This window comes from Rhinolophus sinicus, linkage group LG03, assembly GCF_036562045.2.
Source record: "Rhinolophus sinicus isolate RSC01 linkage group LG03, ASM3656204v1, whole genome shotgun sequence".
In the NCBI taxonomy this organism is placed as follows: Eukaryota; Metazoa; Chordata; class Mammalia; order Chiroptera; family Rhinolophidae; genus Rhinolophus; species Rhinolophus sinicus.
In genome coordinates, this window is record NC_133753.1 from 28040654 (window position 1) to 28053505 (window position 12852).

The window sequence follows — 12852 nt, forward strand, 5'->3', positions numbered from 1 at the left end:
ATAACATAATAGCATAGCCATAATGTCATGGGTTGTAATGTGTCCCCCAAAAAGATATGTTGAAATCCTAGCCCCTATTACCTATGAATGTGATATCATTTGGAAATAAGGTCTTTGCACAAGTAATCAAGTTAAAATGAGGTCATCCTGGAGTAGCACGGGCCTTTACTCCAATATAACTGGTACCCTACATGAAGGAGAGAGGAGACTCAGAGACAGACTCCCACAGAGAGAATTACAATATGAAGATAGACACTCAGGGAAGATGGCCATGTGGAGACAGAGGCAGAGATTGGAGTGAAGCAGCTGCAAGCCAAAAAAGGCCAAGGATTACCGGCAACCACCAGTCTCAGGAAGAGGCAAAAAGGATTCTCCTCTAATTCCTTCAGAGAGACCACTGTCCTGCTGACACCTTGCTTTTGGACTTTAAGCCTCCAGAACCGTGAGAGAATACAATTCTGTTATTTTAAGCTACCCAGATTGCATTACTGTAGCCCTAGGAAACAAATACACCATAGGATGGAATTTTATTCAGGAATAAAAAGGAATGCGTACTCATACATGCTACACAACATGGATAAACCTTGAAAACATGCTAGGTGAAAGAAGCTAGTCACAAAATATCACAAATTGTATGATTCCATTTATATGAAATATTCAGATCTAAAAAGGCAGAGAGATTATGGCCAGGTAATGGGGAGTGACTAACCGCCAATAGGTACGGGTTTCCTTTGGGGCTGAGAAAAATGTTCTAAAATTAGATTGTGGTGATGGCTGCACAACTGTGAATATACCAACAATCACTGAACTGTACACTGTAAACACTGAATTGAGAGAATTACATCCCAATAAAGCCACTTAGAAAAACTATTTGACAAGCTGATTCTAAAATTAATCTGGAAAAGAAATTGTAAGTCTAGCACCAAAATACTGTTTTTTAAATAATGAGTACATGAGCTGTTAAGTATATGATTTCCAATGAAATAATTTCCAATGATAATAATAATCATAAGGGAGCATTTCCCCTACTAGATATCAAAGTATAATATATATTTAGTACAGAATGTTGTGGTATTGGTCTTGCAAAATAGAAAATTAGACCATAAAATTTTTTTTTTTAATTCAACTTTATTGGGGTGACAATGGTTACATAGATTTCAGGTGTACGATTCTGTAATACATCATCTATATATCACATTGTGTGTTCACCACCCAGAGTCAGTTCTCTTTCCATCATCTTATATTGGATAGGCCGTAAAAACTTACTAAAAGTCAACCTAAAAATCTTATGTCCTAAGAATGCAGCTTGGTAACTGTCAGGTTGGAAGGTCCAAAATACGGTCAGATAGGAGTGTGGGCCAAATTCCATTTACAGCTAGGGTCCTACCAAACTGCTCCCAGCCCCCAAGGAAATTATACTCTAAAATTAAAATGGCTATTATGAGGAATGTTCCAACATAGAAAATAAAAATCACTTTAAAAGTTCACTTGAAAGTATGAGTTCCCAAATTGAGCAAACAGAATGAGATACCTATTTTAATTGGCATGTAGAAGATCACAAAGGTTTTAAAATTTCTAAGTAGCTTCACTGAAAGATTTATTTGAAAGGACTAATGATTAATTAAAAAGATAAAAGGTACCTAAGACAAAAGACCATAATACAGACTTGACTACGACTGTTCCACCCTATCATTTATAAAAAAGGAGTTCTATTAAATTGGCTTAAACACACAAGTGCTTGCATGAGAATTATCAAAAATATAACAGAAACTAACCCAAAAGCTTTTTCAGAATCACATGATCTGGGAAAATATTTCATATTAAAGCTGGTTTGAGTTTGGTTTGGATAAATTGGCATATCTTTAGAATCATCAGCATTAAATACTTTTACTCTACTTGGGATTATTAGTCAAATAAATTCATGTTATCTCTGTTGTGTGGACAAAGAAAGGGGTTCTATGGAAAGTAACGTCACAGTAATCTGATCATAAATCCCTAACTTGGAATTTGTGATCAGATTACTGTGTAAAGTCATGGTGGGTAGTCACACCCCCAGCTTTACTAAAAGGATTATCTTTGCCTTAAGTAAACCCAATCCATTGTTTCTGTGCATGTAGGTTAACTAACTCACCTTTGATGCCCCCTTTCAGACCCCTCCTTCTAAAGCCTGCAAGAGGTAACCCACCTTTCTTTCTCACACCTTCATGTAATCTTCCTTACTTCCCTCCTTAATCTCAAATGCATAAAAGAAACTGCAAAACTGTTATCCTGCGGAGCATTTGAGATCTTGCTCCCAAGCATATGTCATCAGTTTGTCTCAAATAAGCTCTTATAAAAAGTCTCTAAAAGAAAAACAGAGCGGGGCCAGCCTGGTGGCTCAGGCAGTTGGAGCTCCTAACTCCGAAGGCTGCTGGTTGGATTCCCACATGGGCCCAGTGGACTCTCGACCACAAGGTTGCCGGTTCGACTCCCACAAAGGATGGCGGGCTGCGCCCCCTGCAACTAGCAATGGCAACTGGACCTGGAGCTGAGCTGTGCCCTCCACAACTAAGACTGAAAGGACAACTTGAAGCTGAACAACACCCTCCACAACTAAGATCGAAAGGACAACTTGACTTGGAAAAAAAAAAGAAAAAGTCCTGGAAGTACACACTGTACCCCAATGAAGTCCTGTTCCCTTTCCCCAATAAAAAAAAACCTTAAAAAACAAAAAAAAGAAAGAGCAAAAGAACAAAGGGAGGAAGGAAAGGAGGACGGGAGAGGGAGGCAAGGAAGGAAAGCTTTGAAAGGAAGGGGAAAAACAAGGGAAGAAAGAAGGAAGGAGGGAGAGAGGGAGGGAGGGAGGGAGGGAGGGAGGGAGGGAGGGAGGGAGGGAGGGAGAAAATAAATTAGGCCATAGGACAGAAGAGTCCAGAAACAGACTTTTTGTGTGCGAGAAATCGGTACATGATAAATGTGGCATTTGAGACACATGGGTCAAGAATTGACTGAAAATTCAGAGTGACACTGTTTGGAAAATAATTACGCACATACCACACACACACAGGAACTGAAGAAAAACTCAAACATGTAAGAATTTAAAGGAGAAAATACAGTTATAAGAGAAAACCCTGCCCTGTCTCAGGGGAGAAGAGGGTTTTTCAACCTCAGCACTACTCACATTTTAGTCCAGAAAAATTCCTTGTTGTGGAGAGCTCTCCTGTACCTTGTAGGACGCACACCACCACCCCAATGGACAACCAAACAATGTCTCCTGACGTTGCCAAATGGCCCCTAGGTGGCAAACTACCACCCATTTGAGAACCACTGGGGGAGGAAATGACAGCCAGAAGATAACAAAATGCATACGTAAAAGATTGATACATTTAAATATCAAATTTAACACTTTGGTCCAACAAAGTTGCCATATGGCTAAAAGACAAGCAACAACTTGAAGAAGCACTAAGTTGGGAATAAATATTTAAAACTTATATAAATGACAAAAGGTTAATGTCCAGAATATATAAAACACTACTATATGTACAAAGACAACCCAATAGAAATGAGACATTTCTCAAAAGAGGAAATACAAATAGCCAACAATCAAGAAAAGATACTCAGTCTCACTAGTAACTAGTTTCATATTAAAATGTCCACAACCTCCTCCCACCCAGCAATTCCACCTGCAAGTTTCTATTCTTGAGACATGCGCACAGGGACTGTCGCATGTGGAAGGATTTTTCTATGCCACATTGTGTCTAACAGTGAAAAACTGTAAGCAATCTATGGGATCTCAGGTACTACGGAATCTTAGCATACTATGGATCTACACGTAGATCTCTATATATTGACAAAGAAAAAGTTCCAAGACCCATTTTTAAATACAAAAAAGTCGAGTAACTGAATAGGTACAATTTGCCGTATTTGAAAAATATGCATTTGTAAAAGTTTAACACGAATGTATCTTATACGTATAAACACATGTCAATAAGTGTAAAGAAAAAGAAATAGAAAAACACACCCCAAAAAGGTAACAGTTCTTTGCGGCAAGAAATAAAAGCAGGAAAAAATGGAGAGGTAAAGAGATAGGTCAAAGATGATCTATTTTGTTTAAATTTTTTACATGAATGTTTTACTAGATTTTATGCATGGACTACATCTGAAATTAATATAGAAGAATAAATGCATTTTTAAAACAAGCTCAAACTGACGAAAGTTAATCATTCCTTCCCCGTTAAACCTCTTTTCTCCCGCACTTCGCAATTCTGATAATTAACAAAACCTTTCAGTGCAGTTCCTTCTATCCTTGAAATACAACAACAAAAAAATACGGTATAATTTGGTATTTCAAAGGAGTGGATATCTAAGCGAAATCGTTTGCGTCCAATACATCAAAAGCTTATAAAGGTTTATTTTAATGAGCAGGTATCAATTTTGCAATAAATAATCATTAACGTTCTGGTTTTGATCTAGCTCAATGATGCGAAAAATAGAGGTGGCTCCCAGCAAGGCCCGAAACAGCGGGTGTGGCTGGGAGGAAAGGGGTGGTAACAGTGGGAGGCGGGGGCAGGTCCATACGAATCGAGGGGAGGGAACTGTAACTGGACGCGTGGGACACGCAGCGCTAAAGAGGCTGCTAGGTGCTGCGGCCGGCGCTTCTTTTTACTGGGTCAAGAAGCCATGAGGTCGGTAGATGCTCCTTAAGAGAGGAGACGGGGATTCAAGGGGGTTACCTGGGGGGCGGCGTGCGGGGTCGCGCACCTGGATGCTGAACCGCCCCCGCCGTGGGCGAGGGGTGAGAGGAGGCCCCGTCGAGGGGCGGGGAGAGGGGCAGGGCCAAGTCGGTCTGGGACTGCGGGGTTCTCGCAGTCGCCCCCGCACACAGTGACATCACCAGCTACACTACCCTTCTCGTCAGTCTGCACTGGAAACCCCCTCTGCCCATTGCACAAGCCAGGCGAAAGGCTCAGCAGCTCCTGATCCTTACTTACCTGCGGCCCCGTTCCCACCCGAACACCTGCAGCACCTCACACAGAAGAACTGGAACCTCTGCGGCCACCTGCTCGCATCCACCCGGATCCACTAGGGCCGATACAACTTCCGGTCCTGCGACGGGCTAAGAGGACGTAATCCTAGCTGGGGTGTATAAATGGGTGGCGCCATCTTGTACGGAAGATGTTGCCTCCCCAGTTTCTCCACTGCTGAACAAAGGGTCTCTTAAAATTTGAAAGGCTTAACGCCTCTTCAGAAAAGTGACGTTTTTGTTTTTATATTTGTTTCTGGGGTGGTGTTTTTGTTTGTTTTGGTTTTGGATTTAAAGGGAGAAACCTCTGGAACCCTCACAAATGCAATATGGGACATCTAATTGTCATTACTAATTAGCTTCAGTAGTGTTTTAATATTGCATTAATTTTTTTAACTGCTAAATGATGAAGGTAAATAGGAGAGAGACTTGTTGAAATAATGTATTACTCATTAGCAGTGCATTTTATACTATAGCCGTTATAATAATTTGCCATCTTTTATAACAATAACCACAGTACCTTCCGTTTATATTTAAAATTATTCTTTCAACCAGTCTTTATCAACAACTCTTATATATGAGGCAGCAAATGTATGCTATGTGCTATTATTTGTCATAGAATGTGTAAATCAGGGGGGGAATGAGATGTGCATAAACAATATGAGGTATAATAATAGCTGCCATTTGTTGACTGTGTGATCACAGTGTACTGGGAACTTTGCAAAGCATTTTACATATTTTATCTGATTTCATCTTCATAATAATCGAGACAATACTGTCATTAGTGCCATTTTACATGAAATTGAGAAAAGTTAAATTTATCAAGGTAGCAAAGCAAGTAAGCACTGGAGCTGGGAATCAAACCGCAGTATGTCAGATTGCAAAGCTTGTTACCCTCATCCTCTATATTGCCTCCATTACAGGAAAAAGGTTCCACTAGACAAGTACCCATAAGGGAAATTTCTGCCAGATGTAGGGGATTAACCCCTGCATTTTAATCTGTTCCATTCTGAAAGACATAAATAAAAAAGTAAAGAGTAAATGCAAATTAAAATCACTACGAGATACTATTACATACTCATCAAAAAGGCTGAAATGAAAAAGACAGACAATACCAAGTATTGGCAAGATTGTGGAGCAACCAGAACTCTAATATGTTACTGAAAGGAATACTTTGTTAAACCTTTTGGCAGTATCAGCTAAAGCTGAATATATGCATAGCCTTTGTCCTAACAATTTCACTTCTAGTTGTATACCCAACAGAAATATGCATATATGTTCACTCAAAGGACACGTATAAAAACATGCATACCCGTACTTTGTCCTAGCCCTAAACTGGAAACTACCCCAATATTCATGCTGTAAGAAGTCAATGTAATCATTACTCTTTGTGGAGTAATGACTCTGGAAGAGAACATGGAAGGCTCACGAAGAGCTGATAATGGTCTATTTTTTAACCTGGTTTACATGTGTGTTCAGGTTGCATATCTGTGGGCATATATACTTCAATAAAAAAAAAAATTTATGAAAGTAAAGGAGTGAAAAGTTTAGAAACCCAAAGAAGAAAAAGAACAGGAGAGAAGATAATAGCAGACAAACAAATGTCAATATAATTTTAGAAGACAAACTAGCTTAAAATGGCAGAATTTTGACAATTGAGGGATCCAATCAATAATGAACTACCTGGGTCCATAAGCAGTCACCCTACACTGAAGCCCAGTCAACAAGCCCCATCTGTGCATGAAGATTTTCCTGTCAGCTTGTTAGCACCTCACTCTTTGTCTTAGTCCATTCTGGCTGTTTATAACAAAATACCATTGACTTGGTGGCTTATAAACAACAGAAGTTTATTTCTTGTAGTTCTGGAGGCTGGGAAGTCCATGATCAAGGTGCTGACAGATTTATTGTCTGGTAAGTGGCTGCCTCCTGGTTTATAGACAGCTGTCTTTTCACTGTCCTCACTTGGCCAAATGGATAAAGAGCTCTCTTGGGCCTCTTTTATAAAGCACTAATCCCATTCATGATGGCTCCACTCTCATAACCTAATCACCCACCAAAGCCCCCACATCCTGATAACATTACATTGGGAGTTAGTTTTCAACATACGAATTTTGAGAGGACACAAAACCTTCAGTCTATGGCACTTAAATATGAAAAGATATCCAAGAATCACCAGTCATTGCAGGAACGTCTTCAACACCATTAATATTCCCTAAGGAACGTGTATAGAACTTTGCACCCAGCATTTTGAGAACACATACTTTTCAAACATACAAGGAAAACTTAAGAAAATTAATTTTGATTTAGGCCGTTGAGCAACTTTCTACAAGTTGCATAAAATTGCTCTCATACATGTCTCATTCTCTGACCATATTACAATTAAGTTAGAAACCAATAATAAAATGATTCTTTAAAAAACTCCATATATTTGGAGATTTAGAAAACATCTTAATGGGGGTGTCCAGTTAGCTCAGTTGGTTAGAGCGTGGTGCTAGTAACACCAAGGTCGCTGGTTTGATCCCCGCATGGGCCACTGTGAGCTGCGCCCTCCTTAAAAAAAATTATAAATAAACAAATAACATCTTAATAACAAAGATCAAAGAAAAATCCCAATGGAAATTTATAATATTAGATTTGAGAGGCAATAAAAATACTGTATATGAAAATTTATGACATAAAGGTAAATTAATAACCTCATATTCTCTTACACTAATAAATAAGAAAGACTAAAAGTTAATTATATAAGTGATCAGCTTAATATATTAGAAAAAAAGAATAAATCCAAAATAGTAGAAGATAAAGATCACAGAATAAATTTAAATAGAAAAAGATGCAATATAGATGGACAACAAAACTAAGATTAGATCTTTGAAAAGAGTAACAAAGAAACAAAGTCCTGTGAGATTGATTGAGATAAAAGAGAAATAGCAACAAATAAATATTAGGGCTAAAAAGGGGAACATCACAAAATAGAGCAGAGATTTAAGAAACAAGAAAATAATGATGAACAGCGTTATGCCAAAAAATTTGATGAGACAAGAGAATGAAAAGATAAGCCACAGACTGGGAGGAAATATCTGTAAAACACATATTTAATAAAGATTTGTTATCTAGACTATACAAAGAACTTTTGAAATTCAACAACCCAATTAAAGAGTGATCAAAAGATCTGAATAGACACTTCACCAAAAAAGATATATGATATCCAAATAAGCATATGAAAAGATGTTCAACATTACATATTATTAGGGAATTGCAAATTAAAACAAGATACCAGTATCTCATTCAATGGCTAAATCCTATTAGAACGGCTAAAATCCAAATACTGACAACACCAAATGCTGATGAGGATGTGGGGCAACAGGAACTTTCATTCATTGCTGGTGGGAATGCAAAATAGTCAGTTGTGAAAACATTTTGTCACTTTCTTACAAAGCTAAACATAGTTTTACTATATAATCCAGCAATCATATTCCTAGGTATTTATCCAAATGAGTTGAAAACAAGTCCACACAAAAACCTGTACACAAATGTTTATAGCAGCTTTAGTCATACATTGAAAGCAACCAAGATGTCCTTCAATAGGTGAAGGGATAACCAAATGCTCGTACATTCATATAATGGACTATTACTCAGCGATAAAAGGAAATGAGCTATCAAGCCACAAAAAGACATGGAGGGACCGACCTTAAATGTGTATTCCTAAGTGAAAGAAACCAGTCTGAGAAGGATACATATTGTATGATTCCAACTATATGACATTCTGGAAACGGAAAAACTATGGTGACAATGAAAAGATCAGTAGTTGCCAGGCGTTCCTAGAGAGGAAAAGAGGGATGCATAGGTGGGGCACAGGAGATTTTTAGGGCAGTAAAACTATTCTGTATGATATTGTAGTGGTGGACACATGACATTATGCATGTGTCAAAACCCACAGCACTGTGCAACACAGAGAAAACCCTAAAATAAACTATGGACTTTAGTTAGTAACAATGTATCGATATTGGTTCATCACTTGTAACAAAGGTACCACACCAGTGCAAGATGTTAATAAAAAGGGAAACTGCAGTGTTTTACCAAAAATAAGACCTAGCCGGACAATCAGCTCTAATGCATCTTTTGGAGCAAAAATTAATATAAGACCCAGTATTAATATTATATTTATATTATATTATTATTATATACCTGGTCTTACAGTAAACTAAGACAACTTAATGCCAAGCACTAGGACATCATGTACAGAAAATTCAAGAGGTGGCAGGAAATGCTAGTCGCCATTCTCTCCTTCTGCTCAGGGGGCATTTAAAAATTGCACTTAAAAATACATTTTTTTTTCTCCATTGGAAATAGAGATGACTATGTGACTGGCCAATGAGGTGTAAACAAAACTTGTATAAACAAAGTTTTTTGCAATAGACTTTTGGTAAAGTTCCAAAAAAGGGTGCAGACAACTGCCACAGGCCTTTTTTTGCCTTTCTGTCATCGCCCTTCCACTTATTTCTAAGACTAGGGCTTGATGGCTGGAGCTCAAACAGCTCTCTGGCACTGCAGTGGCACCCTGAAGATGGAAGCCAGGTGCTTAGGAAGGTGGAGTGGAGAGGTAAAGCTGCCTGCACCCTCTATGCCTTCTGTAGTTTCCATGCTAACCCTGAACTGCCTATCTCTGGACTTCTTTTACATAAGAACATAAACTAACTTTTTAGGCCACTTCAGGGAAGTCTGTTACTAGCAGTGGAACCCAGTCCCTAACTGATACAGGAAATGAAAGATATTACTAATAAATGCATGCCACATAGGTCAACTAAGACCTGTTGAGCAGAGTGCCCAACATTGAAGATAGACAATAAAGATTTTTAATATGGCACCCCTTATTGGATTTGTTTAATGTGTGGAAGATAAAGGTTAAAACTTAGAGGAACCACTAAATAGGCTCTTTCTGAAAAACCTGTTTCCTTCCATTGAAATGCTATCCATCTTTTCTGCCCACTGATCTCTTCTATAAACTTTCTAATATTAGGTACTCTACAGATTATAAAAATACGTAGCTATGCACTCAAGAAGCTTGCAAGCTAGTTGGAAACACAAAAAAGACTGTTAACAAGTGAGAAAAGGTGTTTTTTTTGGTGGTTTAGAGATATAGGGAACTTTTTTTTTTTTTCTCTTCAGGAGCTGGAATGAGACTACATCTTAGCAACAGAGTCTGTATTCATTTAGAAGAAATTCATTTAGGCTCCTTAGAATGAGCGTGAAACTCACACATTCCCAACGGGACAAGTTTACCTAACAATAGGGGTTGGAAGGCTGGTGAATCAGCATTCCTTTTGTTCTGCAGTGAGTGGTGTGATTTGGGGCTCAGCTGAATTGCTTTGTAGGGTAAAGGGGTGAGGATTTAAAAGATTTAGGGGAATCAATCAGAGGTAGAGGAGTCAGCAAAGCTCCAAACTTCCTGGGAGAAAGAGAAAGTCATCTCAGAGGAGACACTCTGGCGGAGAAAGACATGTTTAAAGTGTTTGGGGAGTTGAGCTGAAGTTCTTTGCTGTGGGTTATGTGTGTTATGTAATCTCATCTATTAGGTAAAGTTCAGCAAATTCTATATCATTCTCTAATACTTTTGTTCTAATAGATTCTTTGGAAGAATATGAATAGGTGTTACATTTTGCATCCAGGTTTGCTAGAGGAAAAGACAAAAGGTTATTTCTAGGCTTCCGAGAGCTGAGGGGAAAGGGTGGACTGTTGATGTGTAAGTCACAGAGAAAAGAGCACAGGAAGAGACTACCAGTTAAAGATGACGAACTGAACCACATGTAACTCCACTTCCTCCTGAAATTCCTCTAAAAAAATGGGAAAAACACAAAAGTTCAATGTAGAAAAGATACAGAAAAAAGACCACCCAAATGAGAAGAAACAAGCTATTTATTCAGAGCTTGCTACAGTAGGGAGTCACCCACCATCACTTGTGTTTGGCAAAGATTCAAAGGACTCAGAACAGTGGAAAAGCTTTATGGGGGGGCGGGGAGGGGGGTGGGGTGCAGGTCTTAGATATGCTGTGATTGGAGGTCATTGCAGTGGGGAAACCAGAGATGGGCTAACTAGAAGCCAGGCTTCTTATGTGATTTGATTGGCTTTCTCTGGTTGGTCCGGTGTTAAAAGTGGGAGCAAAATGTAAGGAAACTGATTTATTGACAAGGTCAGACTGTTCTGAGCTGATTGTCTTAGAGGTTGTGGTTTGGCTTCCCAAGCTGGTTGCTGCAGAGGTCATGAGTCAGAGTTCTACTGTCACATATGGTCTGGCCATTTTCTGTCTCTCAGAAAACAGAAGAGGAGATAAAAATCACACTTTGGAAGCTGCAAAACAAGACAGTGGGAACTGACTTTGCAGACTCATCATCTATCAAAGGACAGTCCTCTCAAGCCTGAAAGGTCCCAGAACACCACCAAAAGGCTCAAGAATGGGCAGAACCAGGTACTTCAAGAAGCAGAAGTAAATTTGGGACTAAACGCAGAGTAATTGATTAAAAGTCTATTTCAGAAGCAGTTAGACCACCAGATTTCCTCCCCAGTTCCTCCTGGCCCTTGCAGATGGCTTAAGATTGATTCCCTGGAAAGGGTAGAGGGTCCTTTGTCAGTTAAGGGTAGGGATACCAGACTGAAAACATGAGGATTCCGTGAAAATTGTTTACATTTGAGACTCCTGCCTTACTCTCTCACATCAGCAACCAATGTTAGAAGCTAAATGTTAAAGAAAAATTTTCAGATAATTCTGTTATGAGCATATATCAACATTTTGTTACTATCTTGCAACAAGGAAGAAGGCCTATTGTAGAATATAGGAGAAAGTGTGATCAGGAAATGGAAAGCGATGCATTGTTTTAAACATACCCTTCCCTCTTTTCAGAGTCTATGGGGTTTATGCCTTTTATTGTCTTTGAACTGTTTTATAATGCTGAAGAAATATAAGCTAGTTTGTAGAAAAATGATACTAATGCAAATGTTTTAATTATTGTCTTTCAACATGCAAATAAATTGTATCAGGTAAAGTTTCTATTGGCATCCCTCCCCACTCCTTCCCCATAAGCCAGCTTTGCATCTGTTAAGAATATTGATTTTAACATTTCTGATAGACTTAGATATTTGTCTAGTGTTTGGATTTTCCTTTGAACTGATTGGAATGTCTTTCCCACTTCCCTCATTAATTAATGAGTTGAATTAAATCTTTGACATGTATTAATTTCGTATCTGCATCTGAGTCATGATTTTCCTTGTTTTTAAGACTATCAGTCTTTAAGAAATCCAGTTCAAAAACTACTTTTGGTGCGGAGACTTGGGAGGAAAAGAGATTGGTTAGACAATCATTTTAGATACAAAGAAGGAAAGAATATTTAGTAAAAGTCACTACACTCTTAATTAAAAGGGGAGTGGGTGAGTAACTGGTTTCTCAGAAGTTTTAACCCCATTAGTTTTTTAGAATTTTGTGTAGGCTTTTATCAGAAATTCTAATTTCTTCAGAACTGTAAATTACATCATGCAGAAAGATTGCATCCCATTCCTAGTTTGGATTTTTTTCTTTTACAGGATTTTGATTCCCAAATATCTAGTCCAAAGCAGTGTCTCTAAATACCAACTATACCAATGCTACTCGAAGTTCTGGGTTGAGAGGAGAAAAGGATCTTGCTCTAGAATGTAAATCCGCATTCTGCTTCCTTCATTGAAAAAAATCTTCCTATAAAAATGTCAAAGGAACCAAAACTTGGTGCTTGCTGACACAGATTCTTTATGTTCTGGCACAAGCTTTTATTTTGTTGAGGGCTGACAAAAACAGTTTGCACAAAATGTGGCCTGTACCTAAAATG

The 12852-nt window shown here is 38.4% G+C and overlaps 1 protein-coding gene across 2 annotated transcripts in view; it reads right to left on the minus strand.

Annotated features, from left to right (window-relative positions):
* Positions 1 to 12852, minus strand: part of EXD2 (exonuclease 3'-5' domain containing 2) — a 56152-nt gene that overhangs the window by 31139 nt on the left and 12161 nt on the right. The window contains exon 1 of one of the 2 annotated variants that reach the window (XM_019733488.2): positions 4971 to 5070. The exons of the other annotated variant lie outside the window; for it this stretch is intronic. The gene's annotated coding sequence lies outside the window, so the exon portion shown is untranslated. Of the gene's footprint in view, positions 1 to 4970; positions 5071 to 12852 lie in introns of those variants that run through there. 2 annotated transcript variants of the gene reach the window in all.